The sequence below is a fragment of the Carlito syrichta genome, unplaced genomic scaffold (genome assembly GCF_000164805.1).
Source record: "Carlito syrichta isolate Samal-C Ts95f unplaced genomic scaffold, Tarsius_syrichta-2.0.1 Scaffold309789, whole genome shotgun sequence".
Lineage (NCBI taxonomy): Eukaryota > Metazoa > Chordata > Mammalia > Primates > Tarsiidae > Carlito > Carlito syrichta.
Window position 1 is genome coordinate 607,813 of NW_007253885.1, and position 18,096 is coordinate 625,908.

The 18,096-nt window shown below is 36.9% G+C and overlaps 1 protein-coding gene across 1 annotated transcript in view; it reads right to left on the reverse strand.

Annotated features, from left to right (window-relative positions):
• LOC103270313 (protocadherin-9-like) overlaps positions 1 to 18,096 on the reverse strand; it is a 337,837-nt gene that overhangs the window by 11,227 nt on the left and 308,514 nt on the right. The window lies entirely within an intron of this gene.

An 18,096-nucleotide genomic window follows, 5' to 3' on the forward strand; every position in this document is an offset into this window, starting at 1 on the left:
ATTCCGGCTACTCGGAATGCTGAGGCGGAAGGATTGCTGGAGCCCAGCAGGTCAAGGCTGTGGTGGCCGGGAGCAGCCACTTCACTCCAGTCTGGGTGACAGAGTGAGACTCCAGCTCAAAAAAAAAAAAAAAAGTAATATATTGTGATTCATCTAGGAAAATCATTAAATGTAGATGCTAATTCAGTACATTGGGATGGGTCTGGAGTTCCTGCATTTCTGACAACTCCTCAAGGGATAATGCTACTGCTGTCTAAGGATCACACTTTAGATGCAAGGACAAGGCTGAGTGTGGTGGCTTGTTGCGAGCCGGCCTAGGAGGCCCACCTGAGCGTTAGGGATCCAGGTGGGCTGTGGACCCTGAGACCAGTAGGATGAGTTCAGAAGCTGATGGCCCATTCCCTCTTCCCTTCTTTGCTGTTTGGCACATCCCACTAGCAGGGATTTGATGATCTAAGCATGAAGCTCTGAGAGTTTCCAGATCCTCAAATACCAAAACGTGCAGGGCTCTTTGTCCACATACTGCTCCATGAGCTGCTCCCACTGGGCAGCAAGCACAGCAGAGATTTCACTCCTGCAACCACAAACTGGATTCTGCCACCAATCTGAATGAACAGGGAGCAAATCTAACTTCAGACTCTCCAGATAAGAGTCTAGCCCAGGTGATATCTTGATTTCAGCCTCCTGAGTCCCCAAGGATGACCAGCAGACCTGGACTCATGAGGCACTAAATGGATGAAAGTTGAGATAATAAATCTGTGTTGCTACTTGTGGTACTTTGTTACTACATGATAGAAAACTAATGCAACATCGGTTTTTTATTCAAATAACACAACCAAGTCTTTTAGTCTATCAACTTCTCTGCAAATGCAGCAGCATAAACCAGTCTCATTTCATAACAAAACTCATTCCACCCTTCCATATTCTGTTTGTCAATCTCTAATTAGAGGCAGCATACTCATACTCATTTCTTGTTACCTCTGTAGCAAATTACCACAAATTTAGTGGCTTAAACAACATAAATTTATTATTCTACAATTCTAGAAATCAGTCAAAAAGTCTGAAATCAGTTTCACTGGGCTAAAGTCAAGGGGTTGACAGAGTTGATGTCTTCCAGCCATGAAGGGAAAATTCATTTTCTTCCCTTGTGTTGGTTTCTTGAGGCCATCCATGTTCCTTGGCATGTGACTCCTTCCTCTGTCTGAAAGCACATCATTTCAGCCTCTGTTTCCATCATCACATCACCTTCCCCTCTGACTCCTCTTGCATTATCTTACAGGATCACATTGATTGTATTGAACCTACTTGAACCATACAGGATAATCTCAGGAGATCCTCACCTTAATCACATCTGCAAAGTCCCTTTTGTTATGTAAGGTAACATATATGTGGATTTGCGGGGTGGGGGAAAACGGGGAGAATATTATTCAGCTTAACACAGTATTTAAATGCCAAACCTCCTGCTTCCGATAATGTCTGGGTAAAAGTCAGAGAGCCTCTCGTTTTGATTCCTGCCCAGCTCTCTGATTTCAACCCTCACTTCTTCCCCCATACTACTCTGCTTTGTCACACTGAATTGCTTGCTGTGCCATAAATACCAAGCTTAATGTGGTCTCATCTGTGAATTGTGTTGACAGGCACAATCAGTTTGGTACAATATTGCCTATTAACTATAGATAATATGCAAGCCAATTATTAAGGATAAGTCAGAATAAAAATTATTTAAGTTCACTTAAATGTTTTCCCTTCAAGCAACTGGCACTCAAATATTCTTCTTATTAGACTTAGAGTAACTCACTCCCTCACTTCACTTAGGAGTCTCCTCAAAAGACAACTTTTCATAGACATTTCCTGACCACCTTTTTAAAAAATCCTCAATTCATTCTCTATCTGTATCCAACTTTGTTTTTCTTGATAGCCCTCCTCACTACCTGTCATAATATTTGTTAATAGTCTAGCTCACATACTAGAATGTAAGCACCAAAAAGTTAGAGAATTTGTTTTTTGATAGTTACACCCTCAATATCTGTTACTGTGGCCTGGCACATTGTAGGCAATTATTAGATTTTAAAAAAAAGAAAAAGAAAAAAGAAATTTGAGCTGAACCTCAGAAAGCTACACCCCCCAAAAAATAAAGAAAGAAAAAGAAAAAAACTATATATAGTATTATGTAGCAAATAACTTCCATTGAGAAAACTGTTCATAACAGAGACACTTCTGACTTGTACATGAGAAACACTGGTAAAAATTCATAGAATAAATTCTTTCTAAAATAATCTTTGAACTATCTAAATGGTACTAACAGAGCAAAACAGCTGATTCAAAAGCACATATATCCTACCTTATTTTAAAGTTGAAGCAACTGGGAACGCCTCAAAGTACAACATAATTAGGTTGTTTTCTCTATCCCACCTAACCATTTAATCATGCCAGACAGTTCATAATTCCTTTAACCAGCAGAGCTCTTTAGATGTCTTCAGAAATCCAGATTTATAGGATACGTAATAAAACAATTCTTTAAAGTCTGAGGAGACCCAAGTAATCATGAGCAATTATTCTGAGACACAGTTCTAGTGAGATTTAGGTAACTACACAGAATTTCGCCCTTTGGTACAAGTATATTCAAGTAGGTGGGGGGTGTAGTCAAGAAAAATTAAGTTGATTAGCAAATGCATTGAAAATGAAAGGTAGTTTTTTTGTTTGTTTTGTTTTGCTTTGTTTTGTTTTTGAGTTGGAGTCTCACTCTGTCGTCTAGACTGGAGTGCAGTGGCCGCTCCGGGCCACCGCGGCCTCGACCTGCTGGGCTCCGGCGATCCTTCCACCTCAGCCTTCCAAGTAGCTGGAACTACAGGCGTGCGCTACCATGCCCAGTTGATTTTGTGATTTATTGTAGAGATGAGGTCTAGCCAAGTTGCCCAGGCGGGTCTTGAACCCACGGGCTCAGGCAATCCACTCACCTCAGCCTCCCAAAGCTTGGGATTACAGGCTGAACCACCAAGCCCGGCTTGAAAGGTAGTTTATACTCTCTGTGAACATACTGGCTTGCAATGATAAGGGATGCAATTACTTTTTATAAAGTTTAGGGGAAAAGGTGATTTTTTAAAAGTCTAATAAGTCATATTAGAGTACATATAGAATATCATTGTAAAATTAATTGCTTAAACTCAGTTGTACATAAAGAAAAACTACTCTAAAATGGGAAGAAATAAAATGTTTTATTTTGAAAGAATCTCCTAAGGGAACTGTTGAAAATTTCATTACTCCATTATTGAAAATGGCCTGTATAATAGAGTTTGTAGAAAGAAATCTTGCCCTCTCAGGGTGATACATAGGAGGATTACCTATTCCAATCTCAAATGTATGTTTATCTCTGAACACACCTTGCAAATCCAGAAAAATTACTTCATTAATACAGGTCTTTGAAAGATAAATTTCTCTCTTAAAATAACAAACATCGCATTGAATTTTATAGTATTTTGTATAAATTTGGCTGAGATTTTCTCCAGGTTTTTTTTCTGTTTATTGCTAATCATCAACTGTCATTTTTTTAATAAAAAAAGATAAATTACACCTCTTACTATTTTAGTTACTATTTTATTAGTAATTTGACCATTAGACTCTACTATTCAATAGATATATTGTTGCCATGTTTATTTTAGAAAAATCATTGTCATTACACTGTTATACTGTAAGATTTAAGTTAATTATCATTTTTCTGGGATTAAAAATTTTGTTGCAACATCGATGTGCTTTTCAAAAATCTTAAAATATATCTCAAAATGAAGATAAAATTTGCATGCAAACTTTCAGGAAAGAATGAACTGCTGTAATAAATGTAGAAAACAAAACACAGTAAGGGCAGTGGGAGAGACTGCCATTACGTTCTATATCTAAGAGGAAAAAAACATGAGCAAGCAAAATTTGACCTTCTAAAGGTTGTCTTTTTGCTTCTTCTAAGTTATTGCAACGACTTCTGAGGAGTTTTGACTAATTGCATTTACTTCCTATCTGGATCTGCTCTCCCTGTACACTTACATATATATTTAAATTTCTTTTCAACTTGTCTTATTAAAATTGCTCATCTCTTTTTTGTTTGTTTTTTTGCTTGTTTGTTTGAGCTGGAGTCTCACTCTGTTGTCCAGGCTGGAGTGTAGTGGCACACTCATGGCTACCCCAGCATCGGCCTGCTGGGCTCCAGCGAGCCTTCCACCTCAGCCTTCCAAGTAGCCAGAACTACAGGCACATGTGGAACTACAGGCACATGCTACCACACCCAGCTATTTTTTTTTTTTTTTAATTGTAGAGATGAGGTCCGCTCAAGTTGCCCGGGCTGGTCTCGAACCCACGGGCTCGGGCAATCCACTTGTCTCGGCCTCCCAAAGTGCTGGGATTACTGGCTGAGCCTACTCCTCTCTTAGTAATAACTAATGGTTGACTACTCTGATAAACTCATTAATAAAAAATATCATTGACCAAAATAAAATGCTTTGTGTTATTCTTTGGAAGAATGTCTATATTTCAGTAAGAGTTACTTCCATCCAAATGCATGGGTGCTTGAGGCACAATATGCATGACGAATGGGATTTCAGGAGAGAAGCTGACACAACCAACAAATCACAATATGACAGCATGAAAGCATGTCTCCTAATCTGGCATAGCTTGGGCATTTTTCAGTGTCGTGGCACAAAAGAGATGGCACTCAAAGGGGTTAATGAAGAGAGTTTGGGCAATCTCCTTGGGTCCCCGCCCACTGTGGGAGCTTTTTTGTCCTCTTAATAAATCCTGCTTTCTAAAAGAAAAGAGTTTAATGAAGAGACCCTTTATGGAGTGTGGCTTGGGAAAGTTAGCTCTAAGGAGTGATGTGAGAAGTAAGGACTTGCACCTTCACCCCAGGCTTGAAGAGGCAAGAAGAAGATGAGATATGCTAGAGCTTAGAAAAAGCTATGGAGTATTCAAAATAATCCTTCTAGAAAACCAGAGAATGATGAAACAAAAGAACTTGTAATATAAAAGACAAAAACAAATGTGAAAAGTTTCTTTTTTTAAATTTTAGGAATAACCTATATAAAACCATTGATTGTTAATTACTTAACAGAACCTTTCAATTGGAATCCAAACTTTAAAGACCTAATTGGTCTGCAAACAATTCCAAAATTCTTTATAGTCATCCACCACTAATCCAATTCAGCACAATCAACTTGGAAACAATTTTGTCTATTCATAGGTGATATGCAAGCCAATTATTAGGCTAAGACAGAATAAAAATTATTTAAAAATTTAGAATAACCTTGTGAGTGGGTGAAAAGTGAGCTGTTGAGAATGAGTGGTATATTTGATTGTCTTTTTAATATTTGAGTAAAAATTCTTTAAATGTTGCACTTTATGTATTTAATAAAAGTCACACTTTTTGTAGACACAGAGCAATACAAAACTACTAAGCTAGGCTTATATTCATTAGAAGTAAAAATTATTAGTGAATTTATGAATCACAATCTCTGTCTTCTTTATTTCATACAGTAAAGTATGTTTAAGGTGCTTGATTCCTGTTTTGAGTTCTTGAATGGCTCTGTGCCTCAGTCTACCACATCAATAAAGTCACAAGACAGCTGGTCGTTTCCAAATGCTATCAATACTGCTAAGGATGTCAGTTTGTTTCTCTCTAATAGAAGTGAACTGCACAGTGAACCTTTATTTTTTAATCTAGATGACAGTCAAAGGTTCCGAGATCTGTGAACCTTTGACAAGATTTATAAAGTTAAGTTGTTATCTAGAACAATTGGTATGGCTTCAGTACAAAATCAATCACTGAGAGTATTTTTTATCTAGCTGAAATACTCCCAAATGTTCTCCCATCAGCATGAAATGTAAATAAAATGCTAATAAACAGCATATTTCATGGCATTATTAAAACTAATAAGTTACTTGGAGATATATTGCTTGGGAGAATCTGTATGTATATATATCCACTTATTTATTCAAAAGCTAGGAATCTTAGGGTTACCTTGTTGACAGTAGTATCATTTTAGTTAATAACTATATTACATGGGCCTCAATTATATTATCAAGATTCATTTTACTAAAATGTGACACAGATAATAGAAGAGGAAACGGTGTTATTGGATTAAGAAGATTTTAAGATCACCACATATAGTTTAAATGTTCTCCCTCCAAGCAATGCAACTGAACCACACTTCTTTCCCTTTCAATGTTTTTACTCAATTAAGAGCATGACTTCTTGGTAAATACTGCTATACCCACTAAAATGTATTCTCCTTTCAACCGAATATGCTACAAACACCTTAAGCAGGGCTTAAAGTCTTGCATTGCTTCACTCTCTTGCCTGATTAGGCTCCTGGAGCAAACTATAAATAAATACCAATGATTACAAATGTCTCTTCAAAGTCTATGGCATAAAGTTGAAGAAAGCCAAAGTCATGAACCAGGAGACATACCCGAGATTTCTCAGAAGCTGGGCGTTAGTTTGCCATTAGATCATGCTACTTGTTATAAAATGAAGATTTTTATTATTTTTTTAAATCTGCTTGTTTGTAAGGGGTGAAAAGGTTATTTTTTTAATTTTTTTTTTAAGTGAACAAGAATTCACAAAAGTGAATTATATTGTTTTTATGTAAAGGTCAGATTTTTGAAGGTGGAAGCTGAGTGAATGAGCAAAGATGGTCAGCATGACTGATAGCATTTTTGAATTTATAAAGTCTACATTTTTTGGTTAAGGGTCATCACTACCTTTTCAGGAGCTAGCACTCTGAAAGTATGTTGCTTGGCTGGTTGTCTATCCCAGATCCTTTTGAATCCCAAAGATGATCTACTGAATATATGATATTCAAACCTGTTTTCAGTTTTTTGTTTAATTAAAATGGCCAGTATAGATGAATAGGTCATGTTTGTTAATATACGGTTCATTTATTTGAAAACAAAACAAAACAAAATAAAATCATTATAATTCTTCATGCAAAGATAAGTAAACCCAATCTGTTTCCTGAACTCTCATGAGATTTGAAATTACTTGTTAGTGTTTTCTCTTCCTATGCTGCTTGACATTTCTTCATTGTGTAGCTCATCATGGAGTAGACGTTTTCTTTCTTGATATCCATTCTTTGTCTCTTCACTTGCTCAACACCCTGGGTCTGTTGTACTTAGCTTTGGTGCCAGTGAACTAGAATATTCCAGGCCTGTAATATAACTGCCTCATCAGCTTTATTAAATTTAAATTATGAGTGAGATGGATTAAGAACACCCAAATCAAACTAACAGGGCTGTACATGTGAGATCATGAAGGGTATACTTCTTATTATTATTTGAAATTTATGGTAAGTTGGTGTCACATGATTTTTGTTGTTTTCTTGAAGAATATCCTATATTTTTGCTTTTTAAAAATTCTTTCTGTGAGAATAAATACTGGGGTCAGAGTATCCAAGTCCCTAACAAAATGTACCAAATGAACGGAGAGACGCCAAGTCATTCCAATCTCTCTGGGTAACTCAATGATAGACATCAATTAACCCATGATCATTTGGGCCAGGATGATCAGTGTTGATTGTGAAAATGGCCACAGCTTGGTTTGTCACACATTGTCCATACTGCCTGAGTGTTTAAGGACATTAATCAAATTCTGACACACTGAAGTTTAACTTGAGTGACAGCACTAAAGGGCTTCAGGGACTGGAAATCAGGCTGGATTTAAGGTAAGCTGGCAATGTAACCCTGCTTCTGATTTACCAACATGCACTGACATCTTTTTTTTTTTGAGTTGGAGTCTCACTCTGTAGCCCCGACTGGAGTGCAGTGGCCGCTCCCGGCCACCGCAGCCTCGACCTGCTGGGCTCCGGCGATCCTTCCGCCTCAGCCTTCTGAGTAGCCGGAATTACAGGCACGCGCTACCACGCCCGGTTGATTTTTTGATTTATTGTAGAGATGAGGTCTCTCCAAGTTGCCTAGGTGGGTTTCGAACCCGCGGGCTCAGGCAATCCATTCACCTCAGCCTCTCAAAGGTGCGGGATTACAGGCTGAGCCACCGACCCTGGCTTTCTCAAGCTGTTTCCCTCATATCATTAGAGAACGAGACACAGACCACGTTTCCTCTGTTTACTTAACAGTATACTTTTTGGTGATTGCATGACAGAGTCATTATTAATTCAGGAAATTGTAATTTCAGATACAAAAGTATACTTTATGGGCATTGGAAAGTATATACTCTAAGAAACAATGACATGAGATTTCCTAAAGTGGATCCATGATTTCATAATTAGTATTTGGTAAACATTTTAATTTCATTTGTATAGGCACAAGTATTCATTCTAAGCTTCGTTAACAAATGTAGATTATTTTTAAAAACTCTATATATTTTATGTTTAAATAGATTACAAAAACTGTGTTCTGGGAAAACTCTCTGGCTCTTTCTTAAAAAATTCTTCCAATCATGCTTAACAGAAAAAATTCTTTACTGTGAATTGTGATACATTATAAGTTTCCATTTCTAAAAGCAAGAATACAGTTTTAACAGAACTATTACGATCAGAAGGAAAAGAATTACTACATTTCCAAGCATTAACGTATTCAGTTTTTCCTTTTCTTGACAAGAATAGCAGTGAAGATGTTAGTTATGATATATAACATGACTCCTCAAGACACCTAAAATCCTTGGTCTCTGTGCCCTCTGGTCCTCTTTTGGATTTGATGACTGGCTTATATATAGGAGAATAAGGAAATGGATCTCTAAGAATCATTTTAAATGAGTCTTTACACCCTCCCAAATACTTTTTCAGAACATTTGGCACTACTGCAAAGATTAACTTTAGGAAAGCAATTATAATAACATTTTCTTAAGAAGGATTTACAGTTGCTGTTAAACTTATGCTTTTTCTTGGTGAATTAAATTATTAAGAAACAATTCCAAAAAAGTGAGTCATTTACAGGTAATAACAGGCAATACAAATATATATATATGTGCATGCAAAAAATAACACAAATAATAAGTTTACAAAAATTGTGTCACTAAAGAAACAAAGAATTTTTGGTTTCCTTCCAAGGAATTAAAGAGTTTTGCTTTCTTTGGCTTCTCTCTTATAATTTGAATTATTGCCTCCAAAGCATAGGTTTTACGGGCAGTGTGGAGATGTTTTTATGATAAACTAATTTCTGTTTTGTCTTCCTTTTATTGTTTTTGCTTTGCTTTGGAACATATTTTCTTTGAAATCTATGGTTTTAAAATGAGTAATAAAGACAAAATTCAGGTATAGTCAAAACAGTCTTTGAAGTGCATCCAGCAGGTCAAGATGCTCTAACTTCAATGAACATGAGAGAACTGAGGAAACACACATTTATGCCACCCCACAGCAGTTTGCTCGGTAGTATCTGCTTAGTATCCCCGGAAGGAATGACTGGCAGAGTCATGGGGACTACTGACTGTGTCTGTCTCTCTTTTCTGTCTCATTTTCTTGGTCCAGCAAATATAGTGAAAGTTGCATCACCAAAATGCTCTTACCCACATACAATGTGACTTCACTCTATAAGATGATAGTGACTTTCTGTCCACAATTCCGCCCCAGTTCTACTGTCTTTTTTATTTCTTCCAAAGGAGGATTGTTAAGGAGGAAGAAAGGAGAAATGTGAGCAGAGTACTGTTCAGTAAGACAGCAAACTGTGAAGACCACGGGTAACTCGCGAGGCTGCATTTCCTTTTGCATGTGAGAGGATTCACTGAAGCCCTGAGATACGCAATGTCACTCCACGATCCTGCCATGTTCTCCCCTTCACAAGATGAACAAAGGTCGATATGGTGAGTAAGACTAGATGTTTCAGAGCTGTCCAAGATAGGTGCTAGAGTGCACTTCCCTGAAAACCATCATTGTCACTAGAAAATATGGGCTCAGAGTGACCGGCCAAAGGTCACAGATGACTTAGAACTAGGCCAGCATTTAGAAATTATAATTCAAAAAATAAGGCTGCATGCTTGCTGCATCTCTGTTATTGACAAAAGACATTAATTTTAGATGAATAATGGTAATAAAATGACAAAATAAAACCATATGTGCCAATTACAATCATCTCAAGTGCAAATACAGTCACTGGTTATTATCTGTGATAAAACTCTTGAGAAGGTAGAATAGGAAAGGTAAGGTTGGTACAGAAAAGTCAATCGCAAGATGAAGTATTACTGAAAGTTAAATTTCCTAAGCAAACAGAACAATCAAAGTAACTATTTCAATACAGAAACACACTGTCTGTAAACTGGGGTTATTCAGAACACTTAGAACTCCACACTGGTAAACCCAGGTGAGATAGATAATCTATCTGTACCAATATTCCTGTGCTAGTCATCAGAGCCTTAAAAACGTCTTCATGCTAGCAATAAGTAAACCTGGACACAGATACAAACTGAAAGTATCTATTATCTTTCATTCTCATTCTGGTATACTAGGCACCAGTAACTCCATTTTGACTAAGTTACAAATGTGCCCATTTATAACTTAGAGGAATATCATTTATGGATAAGATAGAAACAATGCCTTTAACTAGAAATCTGTTCCACTGCTCAAATTCTGGACAACAAATTAGGTAAGGTTTCTATAATACAAATTTGATGTGTATTTTTTACAATGTGTTCCCTAGCTACCTTTAGTTTTATATAAAAGAGATTTGCCATTCCATTCTGGCGATGGATGTTTTGCTGAGGGAGAATACTTATTCAGAAAGCTGTTCTGTTAAGATGAGAAAGATGAGCACTGGTCTTCAGGTTTGTAACAGATGCTTCCCAGTTTCATGAGTTAAGGTTAAAATGTATTTATGATATCTTAGATACTGATGATGAGCTGTCTTTAGCCCATAAGACCAAAAAAAAAAAAAAAAAAAGTTTGCAGAAGCCAAAGTAATTTTTAAGGGCAGAGATAACATTTGTGTATAGTTAAACTATGTCAGCCTATTTCACAATTAGAGCTGACAAGGTTAAATTTCTGATTTTCTTTTATTAAGTAAGCCAGTCTTCAGAGAAATACAAGGATGTCTTTATATTATTTGAGAGCTTACTTAGAAGAATGATTCTTAAGAATGATCATGTGCATTTCATTTATATAACACATGCATTTTCTATAGGGTCACTGTTCCTGTTACATATGTTTAATCCAAGAATACATCAGTGGGAGGTCCTTCACTTTATTCACAATTGTTAAATCTCAGGATTCTGGTTGCCATTAATGAATACAAGTACTTTCAAAAGATACTGAGAAAAAAGTCACAGAATTAGATTAACTATGTGATCTTGTGTCCATGGAGTTTGAATTAGAATGAAATAGCTTTGAAGCAGAGGTTCATTACAATCGTAATGAAGCAAAATTGGCAGATCATTCCCACCTCCTATTCAGAAAACTGACGGGAAGTGTGGCTTCTTTTTTCCCCATAATATATCTCAGGTACATTATTCCTCTCATTATTCTATCAACCTCTGTCCGGTTTCTGGTTTTTCACATCCAGAAAACTCTAATAGCCTTGTTTTCATCAGCCTCCTGCTTCTCATATTTTCAGTAGTCTACCCTAAATACCAGGGCAACAAATTACGTTCCTCCTGTACCACCTTGATGACATCTTCATATGGTTTAAACCAGGGCAAGGATAAATAAACTTAAATAATTATCAATCCATATATATATATTCTTTACTATGTATTCCATTATTCTATCTTTCTCAATTATAAATTCTTTGAGATTAAGTCATGTAATTCACATTGTTTTATAAACACATATATTGATACCAAGGCAATTCCATATTCCATAGATGCATGATTCATTTAAATTCACGATAATTATATTTCTGTGAGTGAAAAAAACTAACAAAGAGATTTTGTAATTTTCTTTAATATTTGAACTTTATAGATTAAAAATAAGTGTATTAAATTTAAGTGTTTTTCTTTTTCTTTTTAGTTGGAGTCTCACTCTGTCGCCCACACTGGAATGTAGTGGCCCCTCCCGGCCACTGCAGCCTCGACCTGCTGGGCTCCGGCGATCCTTCCGCCTCAGCCTTCCAAGTAGCTGGGACTACAGGCGCGTGCTACCACACCTGGCTAATTTTTTGATTTATTGTAGAGATGAGATCTCACCAAGTTGCCCAGGCGGATCTCGAACCCGCGGACTCAGGCAATCCACTCACCTCAGCCTCCCAAAGCGCGGGATTCCAGGCTGAGCCACCGAGCCCGGCTTAAATTTTTAAAAAACAATTAAAAATACAAAACAAAATGTCTCCCCTCCACCACCCAACATAAGCAGAGAGTCTTAGGTCTGCTGTTTTTCACTCAGATAACTGCAATACCTTTAAATTGGGTTCCCTGCCTTTGTAAAAACATGTTTGTTTGTTTGCTTCTCTCTCTAAGGCAGTCAGAATTATCTTTTTTTAATACAATTATCATTTCTAAGCATTAAGACACTCTTTTGATACAAAACCTTAGCAATAGCTTTAACAACCTCCTTACCATACTCTGAAATAATCATAGCAAGTCACAGTTCTAAGAATGTAACCTGTGTTCATTTGCTTTGGATGCCAAGGAAAAACCTCCAAAACAACCCTGTTGCCAGTCCAACATGTGCTGAACTTTAGATATCAGGGATGCTTGGTGCTTTGGCTAACTTAAATCTCTTATTTTTTTTTTAAGCTAAAGTATCTTATTATATATTTAGTGGAAGGAAGGAACAAACACTACTTTTACTAATTTTACTAAATTTACTTTTATTTACTTTGGTTTAGGGGAGACAGGAGAGTAGGAGACCATCTAGTACAGAACTTTGAGATGCAAATGAAATTATTTTGTCCTGAAATATGTTCTTTGCAAATCTTTTCTTTTTCCTATATGTACTCTAGAAGTCATTCTTCAAGAAATGAACTATGTAAATATAAAAAACATGCTCATGAGAAGCAGCATACGTGAGCTAAAGGACTCTGGATTCTATACTGAGCACCAAGGTTCACGTACCTGCAGCACAAATACCGACAGTGCCGTTACCGATTGGAGGTCTTATCTAACTTCTCCATACTTTAAATTCTTCATCTCTAAAATTATGAAGTTTACTATCTGATGCATTATTAGGCTATTGTGAGCATCAAAAATCAACAGAAGTATCAGGTGACAACTGTGTATCACTACAAAAATAAAATGAAAGATTCCAAGTTTTACATGCTATCTTCCCAAGTTCTGAAACCTAGAATGAGCTTAATTTTGTTTATTGGTGCCTATGTCTTTAATCTCTATAAAACTGTTTATATTTTTCCACAATCCTTGGAACTGATTTGGCATCATCTGACATCTAATTAATAAGCTTTTAGTTATTTATTAAAGATCGATGTTGAAAACATAAATAAAATATCACTAACCCTTCAAAGATCCCATTAGGAATCCGAAATGGATGTAAGATACTTTATAATTAGTTGTTGCATAAAATTCATCAGTCAGTTTTTAATCTTCTTAGGTTTACTGTTGTCAAAATCAGAAACATTTTGTCCCTGTAAAATAATTTTCAAGCATTGAACAAAATGCTTTACCAAAAAGTATCATTTATTACATTTGTTCTTTATTTTTTAATTACAGAAATCAAATCAAGGATATTTTTCAGACATAAATAATATTGGCTCAGGTCTGTGATTCAGTGGCTCATGTCATTTAACCTGAGCACCTTGACGGCATCAAAAGGAAAATATTAAGATAGTAAGAAGTGCCTCGTCAGTATGATATTGTTGTTTACAGTACATGATGCAATAGTTAAGGTAGGACATTAGTATATCATTTTCAACTATTTTATATTTAAAATAAAATACAGAAAATTTACAGCATGGTATCATGGCTCAAGTTCCTTGTGAGTCAGAGCCCTCCTAGGCCCTCATTCCTGCTGAGCACTCAAGCAACCCGTGTGAGAGCTGACGTCTGTGTGTCTTAAGGGCAGTGGAGTGGGTTATATTCTTTACAATTGATCCATGTTAACTAAGAATGGGTTTTCTGCCAGGATAGAGGACAGTCACGGAGTGTGACATGTATGACTGACAGCAGCAGCACAAGTAAGCACTTTAGTGTTTAAATATGATTTCTCCAGTCAAGATGTGATTTTTTTCCCCCTTAGACAAAGATATTGAATTGAGCTTCAAAGAAATATCAAAGCACATTTTCTTGGAGACTAGCCCTAAAAGTTGAACGTTCATTTTAAACTGGAACATATCTAAGAAAAGGAATTTTTAAACCTTATTTTTGAGCCTGAACTATAAAAGATGTTACTGTTTTAATTTGGCAGTTTTCAGTTAACCATTCAAAGATGTCATTTTCTAACAGCATTCCTCTTACCATTGTATTTTCTCATTGTTCAAGAAAATAAGTTAAAAAGTAATTTATTTTTGGAGAAAATTCCATTATTTTACCCTATGCTAACTCTAGGGGTTTAGAAATTTGTAGAGTTATAATGGAAGAAGACAGAGAAGGATAAGTCACATTGTCCAGCATATATCATTTAACCAAGATAGCTTCTATTCCACACTAAACTGTGTAAGTTCAGTGCTTTTACAACCATAACTGGAATCAAAGTCCTCAGCCATAGTTGCCTATGTGACAGCGTGGTTAGTAGGCACTGAATACTTAACAATTATTCTGTTTTTTACTGAGGTGTATAAAAGCTAGATTAAACAGTTTGAAAAAATGGCCGGGTGCGGTGGTGGCTCATGCCTGCAATCCCAGGACTTTGAGTGGTGGAGGCGAGAGGATTGTCTGAGCCCAGGGGTTCAAGACCAGCCTGAGCAACTTGGCGAGACCTCGTCTCTACAGTTCATCAAAAAATTAGCTGGTGTGGTGGTGCGTGCCTGTAGTTCCAGCTACTTGGAAGACTGAGGTGGAAAGATCTTCTGAGCCTGTAGGTCAAGGCTGCGGTGGTCATGAGCGTGCCATTGCATTCCAGTCTGAGCAACAGAGTGAGACTCCAACAACAAAGTTAGCATCTACTGACTCTGGGAGCTGTTTAATCCCTGTTAGGTAAAGACATAATTCAAATTTCAACTAATTTTCCCACCTTCTCTTGCCACCACCCCATTTCCCAGCCCTGTTTCCCTAAAGAATATGTGTTCAATGTTTTTTCAAGCTCCTTTTTCCTTGAGAGAGTGTAACACACCAAAGAGAATGTCTCCAGTTGATGAAGAACACCATGATTCATGATACTCTCTTTCGTCTTTCCCTGTGGCTAATACATGGAATGGGCTTTAATAAAACGTTCAGGAATCACTTTTTTAACCCTTGTCAACCAAAGGAAGACTTACTGTTTCTCAGCTCTTAATAAAGTATTGTGTTTCTGTGTATTTGCATGCATGTGTTGTGAAGCTTGTGTGCAAATGTAATTATGCACTGGTAGGTTGGATGCGGAGTATAAAAACAGACCTTTCTAAAATGATAGAGACAGCACCATAAACGCGAATTTTCATTTCTAGCTTAGCCAGAATCCACTGAAGCAAAACAGGTATTTCTTATTATAAGAAAAGACTGCACTTCTAGAAAAAAAATGTATACCGTTGTAACATCTACAATGAAAAACATCTGGTAGCTGTTCTGAATATAAACATTTTATTAAACACTTAAACTGCATCTTTTCAGTGCTAATTAAATTAATTTAACCCAATTAAAGGATTAGAAACACTTTGTAAGTGCTCAATAGCAAGACTGCCTGAGAAACATTGCACTCCATCACTCTATCCCCTGACATGCTACTTGCACATGGCATGAATCATATAAGTCTGTTCAGTACTTATTCTAATAGTTTCTTCCTGTTTTCCTTTGCTCTTTAAAATTCTCTGGTCCAACAGCTTGGCACTGGCTGCTTATTCAGGATGCTTGCTAATTCACCAAGTAATTGCTCATAGGGTCCCATTTTCAGAATTGAAAGTAGAAGTGGGGAGATCTTCTGTTTCCTGCTGATACAGTGACATATTTAGAAGCAGTTGTCTATACAAGTGTCTGCCTCAGCATGTCCTGAGGCAAAATTCAGCACCCACCATAAGCACTTGCCCGCACTGCATATTCACCATGTTTTAGACGCTGATCCTTTCTGCCAACATCTACTGCGTTTCAACTAGAGCCCACTGGACAGATTTGTTGCCGTCACTTGCTTTGTTTTCCACCCTACCCTCTGCTAGGGCAAAAAGAGGAAAAGGTAATAGGAGGCGGGGGGAGCCTAGTCTTAAGAGAAAAAGATCAAGGACACAATAACCTCCAGAAAACATTCTTTAAGATTTTTATAATATAGCAGGATTAAAATATAGACCTTAAAGGTTTTCAAGGCTTATTTTTTACCTGAGAGGAAAAAAAACCCCTGCATATAATCATACAATTCTGCATAAAACAAATACCTGCAGTATGTTATGTGTTCAAGCACAAATGGCCTATATTCATCACATCCAACCTTAGCACAAGATCGCCCTGAACTGGCTACTATTCTTTAAGCGAAGAGGATACTAGAAAAAATTAGGCTTACATCTGAAAGGGTATGAAATTTGTTGAGAATAAATGTGTGTTGTGGGATATTTTATTTATGTCTGAGATAATGTCTCACAAACGTACTTTTCCATTTTGAGAGAAAATTACAGTTGGTAGGATCCTGATTAGGAGTTGGTTGAATCAATCTCAGCAAATCATATATACACATTTTAAACTATGCTGTAAAGAGAAAGTGTGTGTGTGTGTGTGTGTGTGTGTGTGTTTGCGAGTGTGCACACGCACATGTGTGTTTATATTTTAACATACTCAGTTATTTAAAACAAGAATTTACACTGCATAAAAAATATAGGATAAACAAGACTTCAAGATTCCCAGACAACTCGGAAGACTTTTCAAAGCAGAGTCTGAATGTCACTGGGAAAATCCAACCTTGGCAAATTCATCAATGAAAGGGATGCAGGTTGGCCAGCACATACTAAAATACTGTTGGGACGCTCTCGGTCTCGGTCTCCAAACTTCATGAGTGCCAGAGGAAAAGCAAATGATTACAATGAATCTCTTTGTTTGGTTTAACACTTGCTGGAATTTCTCACTGGGTATGTCTATACGTGCACTAAGGAACTATCAAAAAAGTGATCCAAAATTCTCTGAGAATTTGATGAAGTTAATTCTAAAAATAGCATAGTATGATTTAAAATGTTTTATGGCTTAATGATAAATGTATTTAAACTTGTAACCAACCAAACATGTTGGCAAAAGTTTTATTACTCAGCAAATCTTTATTGATCCCCTAGCTGTTTCAGATGCTCTGCTAGGTACAGGGAATACAGCCAGGAACAAGGCAGCCTATTCCCATGAGGATTATAGTTTAGTGGCGATAAAAGAGTAAACAAGCCAGACTTTATATGGGAACTTCGGAGCAACAACTTTCTTGGCAAGGAAGCAATGGGACTTCACTTCAGGCACAATATATTTATTTAATTTCTAGTTCTATTTGGGGGTAGGTTTTAAAATAATTTAATGGAAATGGAGGGGGGACTCTATATTGCCTCCTTGGCAGTGCAGTGAAATGACTGAATACTAGCTTAAAGTAATTGCAGACTATGGTAAATACTGTAAAGCAAAGAAAAAGTGCAGTGAGAGAGAACAGTACAGAATCAAAATTGCCTGTAGGTGTTTTCTAAAAAGCAACAAGATGGCTGCTCTGGTGGTCCCAGTAAAAAGAGGATTCAAGGTTCTCAGGGGTTCCTTGGCTTATGTAGAAAAGAAGTGCCCTTCAAATGTTTGAGGCATCTAGAAGTACTAAGTAACTCTTCACTATGAAGTGATGCTACTGTGCCCATCCAGGGAGATGGAAGGGACCAGGAACAAAAAGAAGTAAGGTGTATGAGCGGGAGCATGCATAATGTTCAATCTACTCTGGCCTTTAGTCACTCCGGCCAGGCCATTGGAGTGTCTCGCCCATGAACAGCTTCACTTTGTCAAAAAAATGTTGGCAAGCCCTTTCATTAATACAGTCTATGGAGTTCTGACAATTCTTGGACAGATGGAGTTCACCAGTTGTTTACTGATTTATTACTGTTATGTTAATTTGCTCGCTCAAAAAATAAATACTGATTCTACAGACTCTGGTG